This window comes from Eptesicus fuscus, chromosome 2 (genome assembly GCF_027574615.1).
Source record: "Eptesicus fuscus isolate TK198812 chromosome 2, DD_ASM_mEF_20220401, whole genome shotgun sequence".
NCBI lineage: Eukaryota > Metazoa > Chordata > Mammalia > Chiroptera > Vespertilionidae > Eptesicus > Eptesicus fuscus.
Window position 1 is genome coordinate 13,970,179 of NC_072474.1, and position 17,018 is coordinate 13,987,196.

General features: G+C 39.9%; 1 pseudogene; it reads right to left on the minus strand.

Moving 5' to 3' along the window:
* Positions 1-14,909: 14,909 nt before the first annotated feature.
* LOC103299775 (elongation factor 1-alpha 1-like) lies at positions 14,910-16,242 on the minus strand (annotated as a pseudogene).
* Positions 16,243-17,018: the final 776 nt, after the last annotated feature.

Genomic DNA, 17,018 nt, shown 5'->3' on the forward strand with positions numbered 1-17,018 from the left:
TAAAGAAAGACCTTCAAGTGTTTCACAACATTTAAATGAGTTTGCCCATCCAGGAAGAACCTGGACACCATCCCAGTTAACGGAAGTTATTTACAATAGAGTTTCAGTCAAATATAAGACCTGGAGCTGCTGACATGCATTCCAAGTATTTTCAATGAGCCATTTCAAAAATAATCTATAATATTAAAAGCATAATATGCTAATTAAACTGGACAGCCAAACAACCAGATGTCCTTCTGGATGAAGCTGCCGTGTCAGGGGCTGAGGCAGAGGTGGTTAGGGGTGATCAGGCAGGCAGGCAGGCAAGTGGTTAGGAGCCAGCGGTCCCAGATTGAGAGAGGGATGTCCGGCTGCCAGTTTAGGCCTGATCCCAGCCGGACATCCCCCAAGAGGTCCTGAATTGGGAGAGGGTGCAGGCCAGGCTGAGAGACCCCCCTCCCTGTGCATGAATTTCATGCACAGGGCCTCCAGTTATATCCTATATAATAAAGACATAATATGCAAATTGACCATCACACCCTTGCACAAGATGGCTGCCACCATGTGGTCACATGATGACTGCCCCCATGTGGTCACAAGATGGCCATGCCCATGTTGTCACAAGATGGCTGCCCTTATGTGGTCACAAGATGGCCATCCCATGTGGTCACAAGATGGCCACCACAAGATGGCTGGCAGGGGAAGGCAGTTGTGTGCAATGAGGCAAGCAGGGGAGGGCATTTGGGGGTGAACAGGCCAGCAGGGGAGGGCAGTTGGGGGCGATTGGGTCAGCAGGGGAGGGCAGTTGTGGGGGACCAGGATGGCAGGGGAGGGAATTTTTGGGTGGCCAGGTCTGCAGGGGAGGGCAGTTAGGGGTGACCAGGCCTGCAGGGGAGGGCAGTTAGGGGTGAGCAGTCCAGCAGAAGAGGGCAGTTGGGGGCGATCAGGTCAGCAGGGGAGAGCAGTTGGGGGCGATCGGGCTGGCAGGGGAGGGCAGTTGTGGGCGACCAAGATGGCAGGGGAGGGCAGTGGGGGTGATTGGGCCAGCAGGCAAGGGCAGTTAGGGGTGATCGGGCTGTCAGGGGAGTGGTTAGAGGATGATCAGGCTGGCAGGCAGAAGTGATAAGGGGCAATTAGGCAGGCAGGCAGGCGAGCGGTTGGGAGCCAACAGTCCAGATTGGAGAGGGTACAGACTGGGCTGAGGGACACACCCCCCCCCACCCAGTGCACGAATTTCATGCACCAGGCATCTAGTATAAGGATAATCAGAGACACCTGTAACTCTTACCTAGGTTGATCAGTGGAATGGAATTTCATTATATGTTATTCTTAAAATCTATGCTTGTATTTACCCATTTATCTTTAATGACCCTTATAGGGTTGATGGGATTCTAAGGTTTATTTTCAACTCAAAAACAAACACTAGCAAATATCACAAAATATTACATTTTTCCATAGATCTGCTATCAACAAGAACAATGAATATAATATTATTGAATTTTGGGTAGCTCACATTGGTTCATCTGACCTGTAGTTTAAATCCTGAAGTCATTCTATTAAAGCAAGTGAAGATGAACAGTCGGGTGGAATGCTCAGAGGTCTGTTTTCAGTGTAACTTTTCCTTTCCATCATCGTCAGAGGCACCTGTGCTAGTGCCAGTATATCACCCAGAGTCATCTGTGATACAGACTCAGGTTCTTCCCCATCTCAGTCAAATAGTCACAGAAAACAAATAAACAAACAGCTCCATGAAAGCATAGCTGTGCACTAAGAGAGAGCCAGCACTATGACGGAAGGAATGTTTGGAAGAGCTTGCTTATTATGCAAACTACTTAAACATACTGAAGTCCTACAGTAGGGATGCTGGTTGTAACCAAGTTTATGAATAGGTGGATATGATAACATGAGCCATAGGTTTATCTGCTATGCTATAGTTAACTCTTTAGCAGCAGTAATCCAAGGTATATTTCTGAAGAGCAGAATGGTTATTTACTCAATCAAACTTGGCATCATTTCAAAACACCAGGTCATCCCAATGTGATTTTTTCCTATTGTGTTTGCTACCAATTCTCTACAACACCACAATTAGCCAAAACCATCAATCACCATAAGATCCAGTGAGTCATGAAGGATAAATTGATATAGATTATAGTGCAGCCTAGAGCCATTAAGAACTCTTCTTAACCTATCAATGCCAGTAACATTTTAGAACACTAGGTAAGTTACTGTCAGCAATACACTTAAACCTAGTATATGCTGCACACAAAATCAAATATTTCAATACTAGAGGCCCGGTGCACAAATTTGTGCATGGGTGGGGTCCATCCGGCCTGCCCTATCAGGGCCAATCGGGCTGGGCCGGCCAGGGGGAGGGGCCCCTGGTGGTTGGACTCCCTGTTGAACTCCCAGTCGAGGGGACAATTTGCATATTAGCTATTTATTATTAGGATAATATTGTTTTTCTTCTTTAGAAGAACTGGTCACTGACTTTAGTGGTGATATTCTTATATGCCCATTATAGTGATCAACAGAAACTTTATTGAACTATGTCTTTCCAAGAAAACTTTATTCCTGCTACTTCCTGCTCTCCAGTTCCCATGATCAGTATATTATTAAAATAGTGAAACTGCACAATGCCTTGGCATGAGTCTAAACAGAAATAAGTGGTAGCCAAGCTCTAAAACATCATGGTGACAGTGTATTGCTAATCCTATTGGATGAAAACAAACTATTTTTAAAGTTCAAGTCTTGCTGAAATAGGAAAGAAAAAAAAAAAAGATGAGATCAGTGCTTTCATTTCAGGTGTCTAATATAATATTGACTAGAGGCCTGGTACACAAAATTCGTGCACGGGGGGTGGGGGGATTGTCCCTCAGCCCAGCCTGCATCCTCTCCAATCTGGGATCCCTCTCACAATCCAGGACTGTTGGCTTCCAATCACTCACCTGCCTGCATGCCTGATTGCCCCTAACCGCTTCTGCCTGCCAGCCAGATCACGCCCTAACCGCTCTCCTACCAGACTGATTGATGCCTAACTGCTCCCCTGCCAGCCCGATTGCCCCTAACTGCCCTCCCCTGCAGACCTGGTTGCCCCCAACTGCCCTCCCCTGCAGGCCTGGTCCTCCCCAACTGCCCTCTTTGTAGGCCTGGTCACTCCTAACTTCCCTCCCCTGCAGGCCTGGTCCCTCCCATCTGCCCTCCCCTGCTGGCCTGATCGCCCACAACTGCCCTCCCCTGCTGGCCATCTTGGGGCAGTCATCTTGTGTCCATATGGGAGTGGCCATCTTTGACCACATGGGGGAGGCCATCTTGTGTGTTGGAGTGATGGTCAATTTGCATATTACCTCTTTATTATATAAGATTTGTTCCATCAAGAACACCACATTTGGAAGAAGGTCTGCAATGAAAGTCACCACCAGATTAGGCTTAAAACAGTCCATCATCATTGTTACATCTCACTTACCTTCTATAATCAGCAAAGTGAAGAATTAAATGTCAATGAGATACAAATAATCACATCTGAATCTCTCAAGTCTTTGATGATTACAATAATTTCTGCCATTCCTTCAGAAATGTGATAATACTTTTTCATTTCTTATTTGTTAAAAGGAGAAATCTAGGGACTTCTAGGATCTTCCAATCTTACTTTATTTACTTTCATTCTTTTTTTTTTTTTTACCTATACAAGCAATGAAATAATACTGATTTTGCCATGTTCTGGCGTTATACAAGGGTGGTCAGAATTAGGTTTGTAGTTGTGAGTATGCAAAACACAGAGTTAGTAAAGCTTTTGTAATAATTATAACCCACATTTCTTTTTCCATATGAACACTTGTCTTTTGCCCACTCCTGTAATATAAATATCCTATTTCTAGATTTTTGACTCTATAGTTAGTCAAAAATCCAGAAATAGAAAAATTAAAACACCAGGTCAATAAAACAGTATTTAGTAAGAATTAATTGTGTATAAAAGAACAATTGGTGAACTGAGAGCTCTCAAATCAAGAGTGGAATGAAGCTCAGAAGAATATTGTTGTTAGGACAGCTTATATAGTGAAAATGCAAAGGCTGTTTTTTCTTTAATGATATACACACACTAGAGGTCCGGTGCACAAAATTCATACATGGGTAGGGTCCCTAGGCCTGGCCAGTGATCAGGGCTGATCCCCTGGTGGTCAGCACACGTCATAGTGAGCGATCAAACTCCCAGTCTCCTGATCGAACTCCCGAGGGGACACTTTGCATGTTAAACTTTTATATATATATAGATAAGTCGTATATTCAGAAACTAAAAGAATGTTCACAGGAGTCTTTGGAGAAAATGATTCACAGTATGTATCTTTAATGTTATAGTTTCAAGAATAGCTGGTCATTCTTTGAAGGCCAATCACTTAGTAAAGAAACTCGGGACTTAAAATCAGGTGAACAGCCATGAATTTATGACTCAAGCCACATGTCTTTTCCTACAGATGGGCATTAAATAGGACCTTAAAATACCAAACAACTACTGCAATGACAGGAATCCTAATGTGACAGGGTCAATTATTTCATCAGTTTGGGATCTTTTAATAATCATACCTGCCCTGCTAAGCATTATGTTGATTAATAAGTGAATACTGATAAGGAAACTGTGGAAGTATGTAAAGGTGAGCTTAATTTTTTTCAAGATAAAAAATTTGTCAAGACATTTATAAAAGTAAAATAATGTTCATATCAAAATAAATAAAACAGGAACTCTTAGAGTTGAAAACAAATATTAGAATGTGGTAAAATCTACATAAATCATTAAACGTAGGTAAAATCCTTGTAATAAGTGGAAGAGGAGATCTATTTTGTGGATCTATTTTGTGTAGCTGGGTGTTGCGATCATCATTAATGGCATAACCAGATGAATTTGTTAGTGTTCTTATTTCTCTGCATGAGTAGCTCTTAATTCAAAATTTTGGATTATTATTTTTAACTAGCCAAGGCTAGGTTAAAGATCCTGCTTATGGATTTTGTTTGTATGTATGTAGTAGGGGACACATTGAGGGGAATTGAAAATCAAAGCACCTTTATTTTGGTTATAGCAGGTAGCAACCTGTTTTCCTATAATAAACTTCTAGAACAGTGTTTTTCAAACTGTGTGCCACAACACACTGATGTGCCACAAGAATTGTTGAAACATGAAATACCTATTGATTGAGTCAGGGGCATGTATATATCCAATTTCCCCAGCATCATTTATTGAAGAGACTGAATTTACTCCACTGCATGCTCTTGCCTCAACTGTCAAATATTAATTGAACGTAATGGCTTTGATTGATTTCTAGGTTCTCTGTTCTGTTCCATTGATTAATTTGCCTGTTCTTATGCCAGTACCAGGCTGTTTTGATTATAGTCACTTTGCAGTATAACTTGATATCTAGTATTGTGATCCCTACAACTTTGTTCTTTCTCAAGATCACTGCAGCTATTCGGGGTCATTTTTGGTTTCATATAAATTTTGGAGTATTTGTTCTAGAACTGTGAAATATGCTGTTTGTATTTTGATAGGGATTACATTGAATCCCTATAGATTGCTTTGGGTAGTATGGACATTTTAATGATGTTAATTCTACCAATTCATGAGCATGGTATATTCTTCCATTTGTTTATATACACATCATACCTGCCAGAAGGGCTACCATCAATTAATAAATCAACAAACAACATGTACTGGAGAGGATTTGAGAAAAAGGAACCCTATGGTAGCAATGCAGACTGGTCTAGCCACTGTGAAAAACAGTGTGGAGTTCCCTCAAAAAATTAAAAATGGAACTGCCATTTGACCCAGTGATCCTACTTCTAGAATTATATCCTAAGAAGCCAGAAACACCAATCAGAAAGAATATATGTCTACCCCTATGTTCATAACATTGTTATTTACAATAGCTAAGATCTGGAAACAGCCCAAATGCCCACCAGTAGATGAATGGATTTAAAAAACTGTGGCACATTTATACAATGTAATACTATGCAGCTATGAAAAAGAAGGCTCTCTTACCCTTTAACAGCACTGAGGGACCTAGAGAGTATTATGCTAAACAAAATAAGCCAGTCAGAGAAAGGTAAGTATCACATGATCTCACTTATATGTGGAGTTTGATGAACAAAATAGATCCAGAAACATGGAAGCATGGAACAGAAAGAATGTATTCCAGAGGGAAGAGGGGCAGGTGAATAGAGATTAACCAATGAATTTATATGCATATATGCGTAGCCCATGGACAGACAGTAGTGTAAGGAAGACCTGGAGAGAGGGTGTGAGCAGGGTAGAGGGGGGTTAATAGTAGGGTAAGGGGACATCTGTAAATAAAGAAATATGCTAATTAACCGGGTCCCCGTAATGGGTCCACCGGACAGGAGGAGGTTGGGCAGCATTGGGGGCGGGGCGGCAGGGGCCTCCGCATACCTGCACTGGGGGAGGGCCTAGTCAGCAGCGGCCGAGGCTGCTTCAAGGGCTGGAGAGCAAAGCAGGGCCGGACCGGCAGCAGCCGTGGCTGGTGTGAGGCCTGGGGACCGAGGCAGTGCCAGACTGGCAACTCGAGGGTGGGCAGTACTGCACGATTTTGAATCGCGCTCTGGGCTCCTAGTTCAATATAAAGATTAATTTTTTTAAAAAAGAACCTCTTAACTCTGAGAGGCTTAGTTACATTAAATGTAATGTTTTTGTAAATCACAACTATGTCAGTCTCAGCTGCATGTTCCAAGTCATTGTTGCTATCAGGTTATTACATCGAGATTGGGAACTCACCTAAATGAAAGGCTTACATTTTGCTATTATGCTTCAGAATTTTTAACACATTTTTACACTTGTGATTTCATTTCAGTTTTGCCCCAACCTGTGTGGTAGAGATGACAGCTGTTTTAATTTTTGTATAACAGTTGAAAATTAAGTCCCTACAAGGAGGAAAGTGGCTTTTCCGCATTTCCATAATTTATAATTCATAGAATTGGGTCTAGAATTTAGTTCTTTTCCCTATATTTTCTGGCTTTGAGATGTGAACCTAATACAATCCCTCTCCCCATATCCTTAATTTTCCCAGCAATGGAAAAGAAACATTTTTAAAGGCTACATTTCTCTTGAAATGTCCAGTGCCTATTAAATGTCACTTCGTTATCTGTAATTTTATGCTTGCTTTACACCAGGAAAATGCAAACATTAACCAGGTAATGAACTGTTTTATCTCTGATGCCAAATACCCTATATTCTACTTGACTCCTTTTGAATTTGCTGCTTCAATGCTTTGTGGAGAGACCTGGACTTAATCTGTAAGAGCAAGCTGCCAACAGTTAGCTGAAAGCAATTTGCCTTAGCCTTTGCATGGCTAGTGTTTTATATTGAAACGGTATTGGCATAACACTTACACCATTTGATAACTCAACTGCACTGACAAGAGAAGTTAACCAAGGAAAGAAAGGACAGCCAACAAGGTTGCTGGCACTGCTGTCTAATCAGGTTGCAACAGAACAAGCTAGCAGCTTTGCAAAAAGGAAGCTACCTTGAAGTACCAGCTTGCATGGGATTAAGGAACATCTGTAGCTCTGTGGCCTTCATAGCCTTTTATATGTTGCCAGTATTCTCCTCTATACTCCGTGATATGTTCCTTGGAGTTAAAAAAAAATATGGACTCTAGACAGAAGCAAAGATAACTCTACATTACTGAAAATTTCTTTTCTGAGAGGAGAGAATCTATTTATTGTTCTGAGAAAAACAACAACAACAATAAGCAAAAATGAACACAACCAGATTCCTCACCTCTAACTGCACACATAATCTTCTAATCCTTTCAGCTCTATGGATTCCTTTAATATACTTATATGTAAAGTCTACACTGTGGTGCAATGCCATTCTAACTTAATGAGGGCCAAAAGTCTTCTTTTTTTCCCACAAGTGAAATCACATTTGAGCACTCAAAACTGTAATTTAGCAGATGCCTGGAAACTGCAGGTTGGTAAGAAAGGTGAACATATGGGCAGTAGCCTCCAGGGATGTAAAGCGTCAGATGTTGTGGGGAGTCTTGAAACCAGAACAAATGCTGCGCACTGTGGAGGGGCCCAGAATTGTTCCATCCGGCATGATGAGTCCTATTTCCCTATGGTTGTTGTGTTTCCTGAAGTTTAATGTTTTGCCAACACCTGACCTAATGGAGGGGGCAGCAGCAGAATCTGAGATAAATGGCAAGACTAAGCATCAGTAAAGTTAAATCAAAGTATGTGTTATTTTAGATACTTTAAACAGTGAGAACCAGAAAACTCAACTCAAATAGGCCTGAAAACTTAGGAAGTGCATTATTTCATTAGGAGTTCAGTGGAGCAGGCTCCTGAAGCAGGACAGTCACTGAGATCATCCTACTCCTGTCTGCCTCCTCATCAGCTGTATCCCAAGTCTGCACCACCCCTGCCCCAGTGGTTACCATAAGATCTCTGTGTGTAATCAGGGAATTGGGTAAACTGAAAGAAATTGTCATCTTCACTGGAGAGAAAAATATTCTTTAGCTGTGAGCAACTAAACTGCAATGAATTACTTCAGAGGAACATAAAGAAAAAACAATCAATTGCCTAATCTCTAGTGTGGTCTTGCAAGTAGGATGATAACTTTCAGAGAGCATTTATTTTGTGAAGGCATATTGCTTATAGTTTATTATTTAAAACTTGAAATTATTACCGGACCTTGAATGTCAGGTTCTTGGGTTTCAATGTCATAGGAATGGAACTCAGTACAAGACCAAGCAGACAGAGTTTACTGAAAAGAGCTTGGGCACAGGGGAGTCAAGCAGAAAAGAGAAGTAGAGCTCCCAGGGGAGTTTTGTGGAGGGCTTATATAGGGGTCATAGGGTGGGTGCAGGGCTCATGAACCAAGATGACTCATTCAGCTGACTCACTATTATGATCCATCATCATCTGCTGGTGGTTGATGCCAGGGTACTCATAAGATGTTTTCCATGTCAGTGGAGCACTCCAAGGACCTATAAAATAATGCTTGCACAAATATTCTAGTTACTACTTAACGGACAAAACAACTATATTTGCAGAACATGATGTTAAGAAAGGATGTTGCCGAAACCGGTTTGTCTCGGTGGATAGAGCGTCGGTCTGCGGACTGAAGGGTCCCAGGTTCGATTCCGGTCAGGGACATGTGCATTGGTTGCGGGCACATCCCCGGTAGGGGGTGTGCAGGAGGCAGCTGGTCGATGTTTCTCTCTCATCGATGTTTCTGGCTCTCTGTTCCTCTCCCTTCCTCTCTGTAAAAAATCAATAAAATATATTTTAAAAAAAAAAGAAAGGATGTTATTGTCATACTGTCTTTGTGGTTAGGTTCATTTCAACTACGAAATTTTACTGAAATCAGTAAGTCACCCTCAGGCCTCTAAGATGGAGTTCTTTCAGTCAAGATGAGGCTTAGATGTTACCCCATACTGTCTCAAAATAACCCAGCAGAATAAATATTAACCTAAATTATATAGGTAAGACTCAAATGGGATTAATAACTTGTCATAGATATGATATCATCATGATACACTTTTACCAACTTATTAGTTTGGATAGAATCAAACATTACAAGGAAGAGAAAAATATCCTTTTCTTTAGCTAAAATTCATTTCATTAGGACAAACAGAGATGACTATATTGGGATATAAGAGTTAGGAGGAGGAAATAGCTTCTTATTAATGGGACAAAAACAAGGAAGGATAATATGAGTTTGGAATTAAAGAGTAGGTGGGATTAAGATAGGCAGAGTTGGGAAGAAAGTACCTGAAAGGAAAGATTAGCTTGATTAAAATAGGCAAGTATGAAAGTAATCTGGCCTGTTAAAACGTAGGATAATTACAATGAACCAGACATTTCTTACTTACTGCTTTACATTCTCTCCACTCATCTCTTATTTTGGCAATGATTGCAGCAACTAGCTCTAAACATTTTTGACCAGCATAGGGTAGCTTCTTGTAAGTGTAACTCAAGTGTACCTGCCTTGGTTGCCTACTGTGAATCCCTTTCTTTCTGCCATGAGGTTTCTCAGAGACACGGAAGTCAGATAACTTCAGAATTCCTTGGCACTCAGATGCATACAGCTCAGAGGTCTGGAAGAGTTTACAAGTAAAGCAATCCTTATCAAACAGAGCACTAAAGATGTTGGCTAAATGTCTTCCAGCTGATGAAGTTTAGCTACCTACCATACAGTTTCTTAGAAGTCCTCTAATCACATGATCATAGAGAGTCTCCAACTCCAACTCTAATCTGCTTTCATTCTGGCTGAGAATTTACACAGCTGTCTCTCCTACCAATCTTTCAGACTTAACAATCTCAAAATATTTTGGAAAAAATTAACAAATAAAAGCAAGACAAAGAGTGATGTCCTTTAGAAAATAGAAATAAGCTAGAGGAATAACAGAGATTGAAAAAATAAGTTTGTTTACAGACTTATTAAGTTCAAAAAGTGAGTAGGCTATTCATATAAAGCTGTTAATACAACTGCAAATTTGCATTCATATTGGAATTCAATAGAATGAAATGTGCCTCATTGTCACACAAAATAATAGTTAAAGTCACCTAATCATCAATGGAAAACTTTAGAAAGAAAAGACCCAACATAGAATCTGAACTAAGAGAAAGAATCATCAGAGAATATGGAGAAGATCTAAACCTGCATAAAACTGGTTTTCAAGAGGGAGAGGGTAATCAACAGGTATAAATGTTAAAGGAGGTCAAAGAAGGAAGAATTACAAAAACCTTCCATTCAAAGACTAAAATAACTAATGATTTGAGAGAACAGTTTCCTAAAAGTGACAGGAAAGTAAGTTATATTACAAAATTTTCAAGAGTACAAAAATTATAAGAAAGTAAAATTATATAAATTCTGGCCTTTGCAAAGTTTTTCACTGAATGAACAGAAATGTGGCAAGGCAAGGGATATCAGTTTTGAGACTTTGGAAAATATAAGCTTCGTTGACATCTAAAGGAAAGGATCTAAAATGGAGAGGAAAATCAAAAGTACAAGCAACTGAGCTGGTTAACATTACACCATGTTCCTAGAACCAGATGATGAGTAGCACTCAACACAGAAATGGGTAAGAAGGATTTACCTTGAAAATGAGATGATATTCAGCTTTCTCTGAGGTAAATGGCAAAAAATTAGAATGGGTATAAGTAAAAAAAAAGGATTTCACATGAAAAGAATAACAGAGGGAATCATATTTGGTTACAATAATATTTGAAGTACATTTAAAAATAATTGAATAATTTAAATTTAAATAATTAACTCAAGCAATATGAAAGTCTATTTAGATTCTTTTAGACTTATGAAACCCTATCTTCACAAAAATATATAATTATAATGCAAGTAAAATTGAATGATGCTTTTCAGAAAAGTATTTGAAAACATACTGAGTATTAACTTGTTTCTCAACAAAATAAAGTAAACACTCATTTGAAATATAAAGAATGTTTTAAAAATTGTGATACAAAGGAAAGCATTGATTTAACTCTAAAAGAAAATATTTTACTTTGACCCTTCTCTGCCTTCAATTTCATTTATCCTCTGATCTCTCTCCATTCATTGGCGAGCTCCTATGAATGAGAAGAAAAACCATTTTGCTGACTTGGCTAAGTCTACCCTTTTTTATACCTGATACCTAATCACATATATCTCAAACTGTGAAGCCATTTTAGACCCCAGTTTCTCTTCTCTGATTTTCAGTCAAACTCTAAGACCTCTGAGTATTTATCCAAAGAAAGCAAAAACACTAGCTCAAAAAGATTATGCACCACCCCCTTGTTTATTGCAGCATTATTTACAATATTCAAGACATGGAAACAACCTAAGTGTCCATTGATGGATAAAGTGCCCATTGATAGGTAAAGAAAATGTGATACACACACACACACACACACACACACACACACACACACACACACGATGGGATATTATGGGCCTTGAATTTTGAGGGCATTATGTAAGTGAAATAAGTAAGACAAAGAAAGACAAATACCATATGATCTCACCTATATGTGGAATCTTGAAAAAAACACACACAACAACAACAACAAAACAACAAGCTCATAGATACAGATTGGTGACAGCTGAGGAGGGGCGTGGTGGTTGACCAAAATGGGTAAAGGGTTAAAGATACAAACTTCCAGTTATAAAATAAGTCACATGATATAATGTAAAGCATGGTGATTATAGCTAATAATACTGTATTGCATATTTGACAGTTGCTAAGAGTAGGTCTTAAAAGTTCACACAAGAAAAAGAAAACTATAGACGGTGATGAATAAGAACTATAATTATGTGGTGATCACATCAAAATATATCAAATATTGAATCATTTTGTTGTATGCTTTACATTAATATGAATTTATATACCAATTATACCTCAATTTATAAAAAACACCAGGACCAATATATTCTACAATGGCCTTAGGGTTTTTTTTTTTTTCTATTCTTGCTTTTATTGTTCAAGGTGATTTGCTTATTTACTCTCATCTATCTTATTGTTATATCCTACTAAAAGGGCAATTTATTATATAAGCCTTCTTTTCTAATCCCTAAAATGTCAGTAGTAGTTTAATACCCCTAAACAGGATATCTTAAATCAAAACTTTTCAAAGAGACACCTCTATAAGAGCCTAACAAATTAAATACATAATCTTTATTCTACTTAAAAAAATTCCTTATAAACAAGCCCCACTAAATTCTAAATCTTGTCCTACATTTCTTTCAGATTTTTATTTCACAAAGCTGGCAAACAGTATGAACAGCTGTTATTTGGAAATATCCAACAGTTTTCAACAGTTCCTTTTCAGCTCAAGTAATCATCTTTTCCTGGAGAGCCCTTGTCTCACTCTTATCCTTAATTATTTCCTATAACAAGTATAGCCATTCCCCAATCCCTTAAAATCCTTTCCAATAGCTTTCACACTGATATAATTTTTAAACTAGTATGAATTTCACCTTTAGATTAAAGAGATTTTCCTTTTCTTTAAATATAAAAAGGACACAGACATTGGACCCTTGTAATAATGATTAGTTTGTGCCTTGTATTGAAATTATATATCAAAGTGTGAAAATATCTATAATAATAAAAGCGTAACATGCAAACTGACCAAACCACCGAACAGCAGAACCACCGTCCAGATGACCTTCCAGACGAACAGGCTATGACATGCACTGGCGCCAGGCCAGCCAAGGCAGGTGCGATGCGATTGGTCAAGGGGCCCCGCCATTGCCCCACAATCTCCCCACAGAGGGAGGCCCAGGCCACTGGCCAGTGGGTGATTGATCTGGGACAAGTGGGGGCTCCACGATCGCCCCACAGAGGGAGGCCCAGGCCACAGGCCATGACTCTGTGGCAGGTATGCAGGGCCAGCCAGCGATCACCCTGCAGAGGGAAGCCCAGGCCAGCCAAGAGATCGCACCCCACGCCTGTAGCCCACAGAAGGAGGCGACCAGTGTCAGGGGAGGGGGCTGCAGTGCCGCACAGATGGCAAGCAGTGGCAGCAGTGGGGGCGGGGCCAGCTGCCAGCAGCCAGAGAAAGGAAAGCCCCAGTAGGCCCTGCTCACTGGCCAGGCCTAGGGACCCTACCCAAGGGGTCCCGGATAGCGAGAGGGCGCAAGCTAGGCTGAGAGGTACCCTCCCCCTCGCCCCCGTGCACGAATTTTGTGCACTGGGCCTCTAATATTAAATATAAAAGTGTGAATGTTCCTTAAATATCCATGCAGGTGACTACTTCCTTGAGGTAAATGTAAGGTCTGTACTATATTTTTCTCAATCACATTTAAGACTTTAATAAACATTTTGTGAATTAAATGGTATTTTACTAAAGTAGAATATGCATGCACACTATCATTGAGAAGAACTCTATATATTGAGTTAAATGACAAAATTTAGAGATTCTTCTATACCAGTGATGGCGAACCTATGACACGCGTGTCAGCACTGACACGCGTAGCCATTTCTGATGACACGCGGCCGCTGAGGCAGGCCGCATGCCGAGGATGAAACATTTGCTGCTCCTGAGGATGAAACATTTGCGAAATAATGTTTTTTCCTCAAAGTGACACACTACCGGAGTTATGCTCAGTTTTTTTGGCAAAGTTTGACACACCAAGCTCAAAAGGTTGCCCATCACTGTTCTATACTATTATTTTTTTTATTTAATTTAACATTACTTTATTTTATGTTGTTTTAAACTTGTATAAGTGAAACCATCTCAAGCAACAAGAAAATTGTTTTCATTAAATGTACCACAGTATAAAATTTGTTTGGTAAAATTTGTTGATTTCCTTTTTTGGGGGGGGTATATAGAGTATAGTTTTTGAGTTGCACAATAATAATAAGCTAAATTATTTAACTTTTCATTGAAGTATAGGCTCCATAATAAAGGTGCAGATAATAAGTCTATAGCTGAGTGAATCATCACAAAGTGAATAAAATTATGAGATCACTAACCAGTTAAACAAATTGAAGCAAGTTTCTTCAGAGGCCCCTCCCCTCCTGCCCTGTCCCAATTGCCAGACTCATGCTCTTTTCCTAAGGAAATCGTGATTCTGACTTCCTTCAAAATACACATTTGTCTGTTTTGGACTTTTTTATCTTCATTAAACTTTGTTTTAATGGGTCTCAAAATTCTGTTTTCATTAGAAAGTACTGATTTTAAGAACGAATAACTTAACTGCCCTACACACACACACACACACACACACACACACACACACACACACACACGTGCATGCACAAACACCCAAGTGGTCCACAAACATTCGCTTTTCCTTCTGAAGGTTTTATGACGCGTTGTAATCACTAGCCAATGTTTCACCATTAAACGTAAATGGCCAATTGAGACAGAGTTCTGAGACCATCTTTACACCACTGATTAGGACTAGGTGGCAGATATTGGGATACTATTCATTTAGCCTGGTGAGCTTTCTGGGCAGACTTGGTGACTTTGCCAGCTCCAACTGCATTCTCGTCCATTGTTTGACGACACCCACACCAACTGTCTGTCTCATGTCACAAACAACAAAACAGCCCAGAGGAGGATAGTCAGAGAGGCGCACAGCACACGGGGACGTGCCAGGAATATCAACGATGACAGCAGCAGCCTATTTCAAAACCTTTGGGCCATCTTCCTGCTTTCTCCCAGAACGACGGTCAGTCTTCTCCTTCAGCTCAGCAAATCTGCGAGCACTGCGAACTGTGTGACAGCCCCGAACAGCTGCGTGTCCAGCCCTGATTTGGCCTGGTTAGTTCAGGATAATCACCTGAGCCATGAAGCCAGCCGCTTCTAGTGGCGGGTCATTTTTGCTGTCACCAGACACATTGTCAGGAGAAACATCTTGACAGACTCATTTTGGAGATTAAAGCCCACATGGTCCCAGAAGAGCTTCTCTCAACGCTCATGGTGCATCTCAACAGACTTTACCTCTGCTGTAACGCTGACTGCAGCAAAGGTGACAACTATGCCAGGTTTGAGAACACCAACCTCCACGGGGCTCACAGGGACAGTAACAATGCCGTCAATTCTGTGGACATCCTGGAGGGGCAGGTGCAAGGGTTTGTCGGTTGAATAAGTTGGTGGCAGAATGCAATCCAGAGCTTCAAGCAGCATGGTTGCACTGGCAGTTCCATATTTATGGGTGACATTCCATCCCTTGAACCAAGGCATGTTAGCACTTGGCTCCAGCATATTGTCACCATTCCACCCAAAAATTGGCACAAATGCTACATGCTATGGTCAGGGTTGTAGCCAGTTTTCTTAATGTATGTGCTGACTTCCTTAACGATTTCCTCTTATCTCATCTGGCTACAGTGCAGCTCAGTGGAATCCATTTTGTTAACAGCAATTCGTTGTTTCACACACAATATGTAAGCTAGAAGGCAATGCTCACAGATCTGCCCACGCTTGGAGATACCTGCTCCAAATTCACCAACACCTGTAGCCACAACCAGGACATCACCGTCAGCCTGAAATGTGCCTGTAATCACGTTTCTTATGAAATCTCTGTCCTGAGGCATCAGTGATGGTCACATTATACTTACTGATCTCGAATTTCCATAAACCACGCTCATGTTCAGCTTTCAACCAGGTATACTTGAAGGAGCCTTTTTCTATCTCAGCAGACTCCTCAGATTTTTTGATCCCACCACATTTGTAGATCAGATAGCCAGTAGTGTTAGACTTGCCCAAATTTATGTGTCCAATGAAGATGATATTCATATGAATATTTTCCATTCCCATTTTGGCTTAGATTTAGTGGTGGTTTTCACACCTGTGTCTGGCATCAAACCCATTGTAAAAAAGCTGTTTTTGGATTTTATATAAATGAGATTATACAATATTATACTATTTTGTGTTTGCTTCTTTTGCCCAATGTTGTACTTGTGTGATTCATCTGTGTGTGTGTTTTTTTAATTTTTAATAGCTGCAGTGTACTCATTCCATGAATGCATAATTCATTTTGTAGGAAATGGAAATCTGGATGTTTTTTAATGTGAAACTATCACAAATAAAGCTGCCACAAACATTCTCAAGTATGTGTCGTGTGGCATATTTGTGTGTGCTTCTATGGTATAGTAGTATGTATGCCTGGGAGTGAAATACTTTAGCAATAAATTATTTATATTTTCAGTTTTAGAAGACACTGACAGTTTTCCAAAGAAGTTGAACCAGTTTACATTATCAGAATTTGGTAGAATTTTACACCACCTTATAGTATCACCTCTAGTGTATGAAAATTTTCATTATTTCATCTTCTTGTCAACATTCACTGTTGTCTCTTTTAATTTTTCATGTAGTTAATCATTTATGTCCATATTTTAGTCACCCAGATGTGTGTGTGGTGATATTTTATTGTAGTTTTAGTATTAATTTATATGATGACTAAAGGGTTAAAAATGTCTTCATATATTTATTGGCTATTGGTATCTATCTGTTTTCATGAAGTGACTGTTGAATTATTTTGTGGGATGGTTTGTTTCTACTTTTAAATTTTAAATTTATATAGCTTCTTCAGT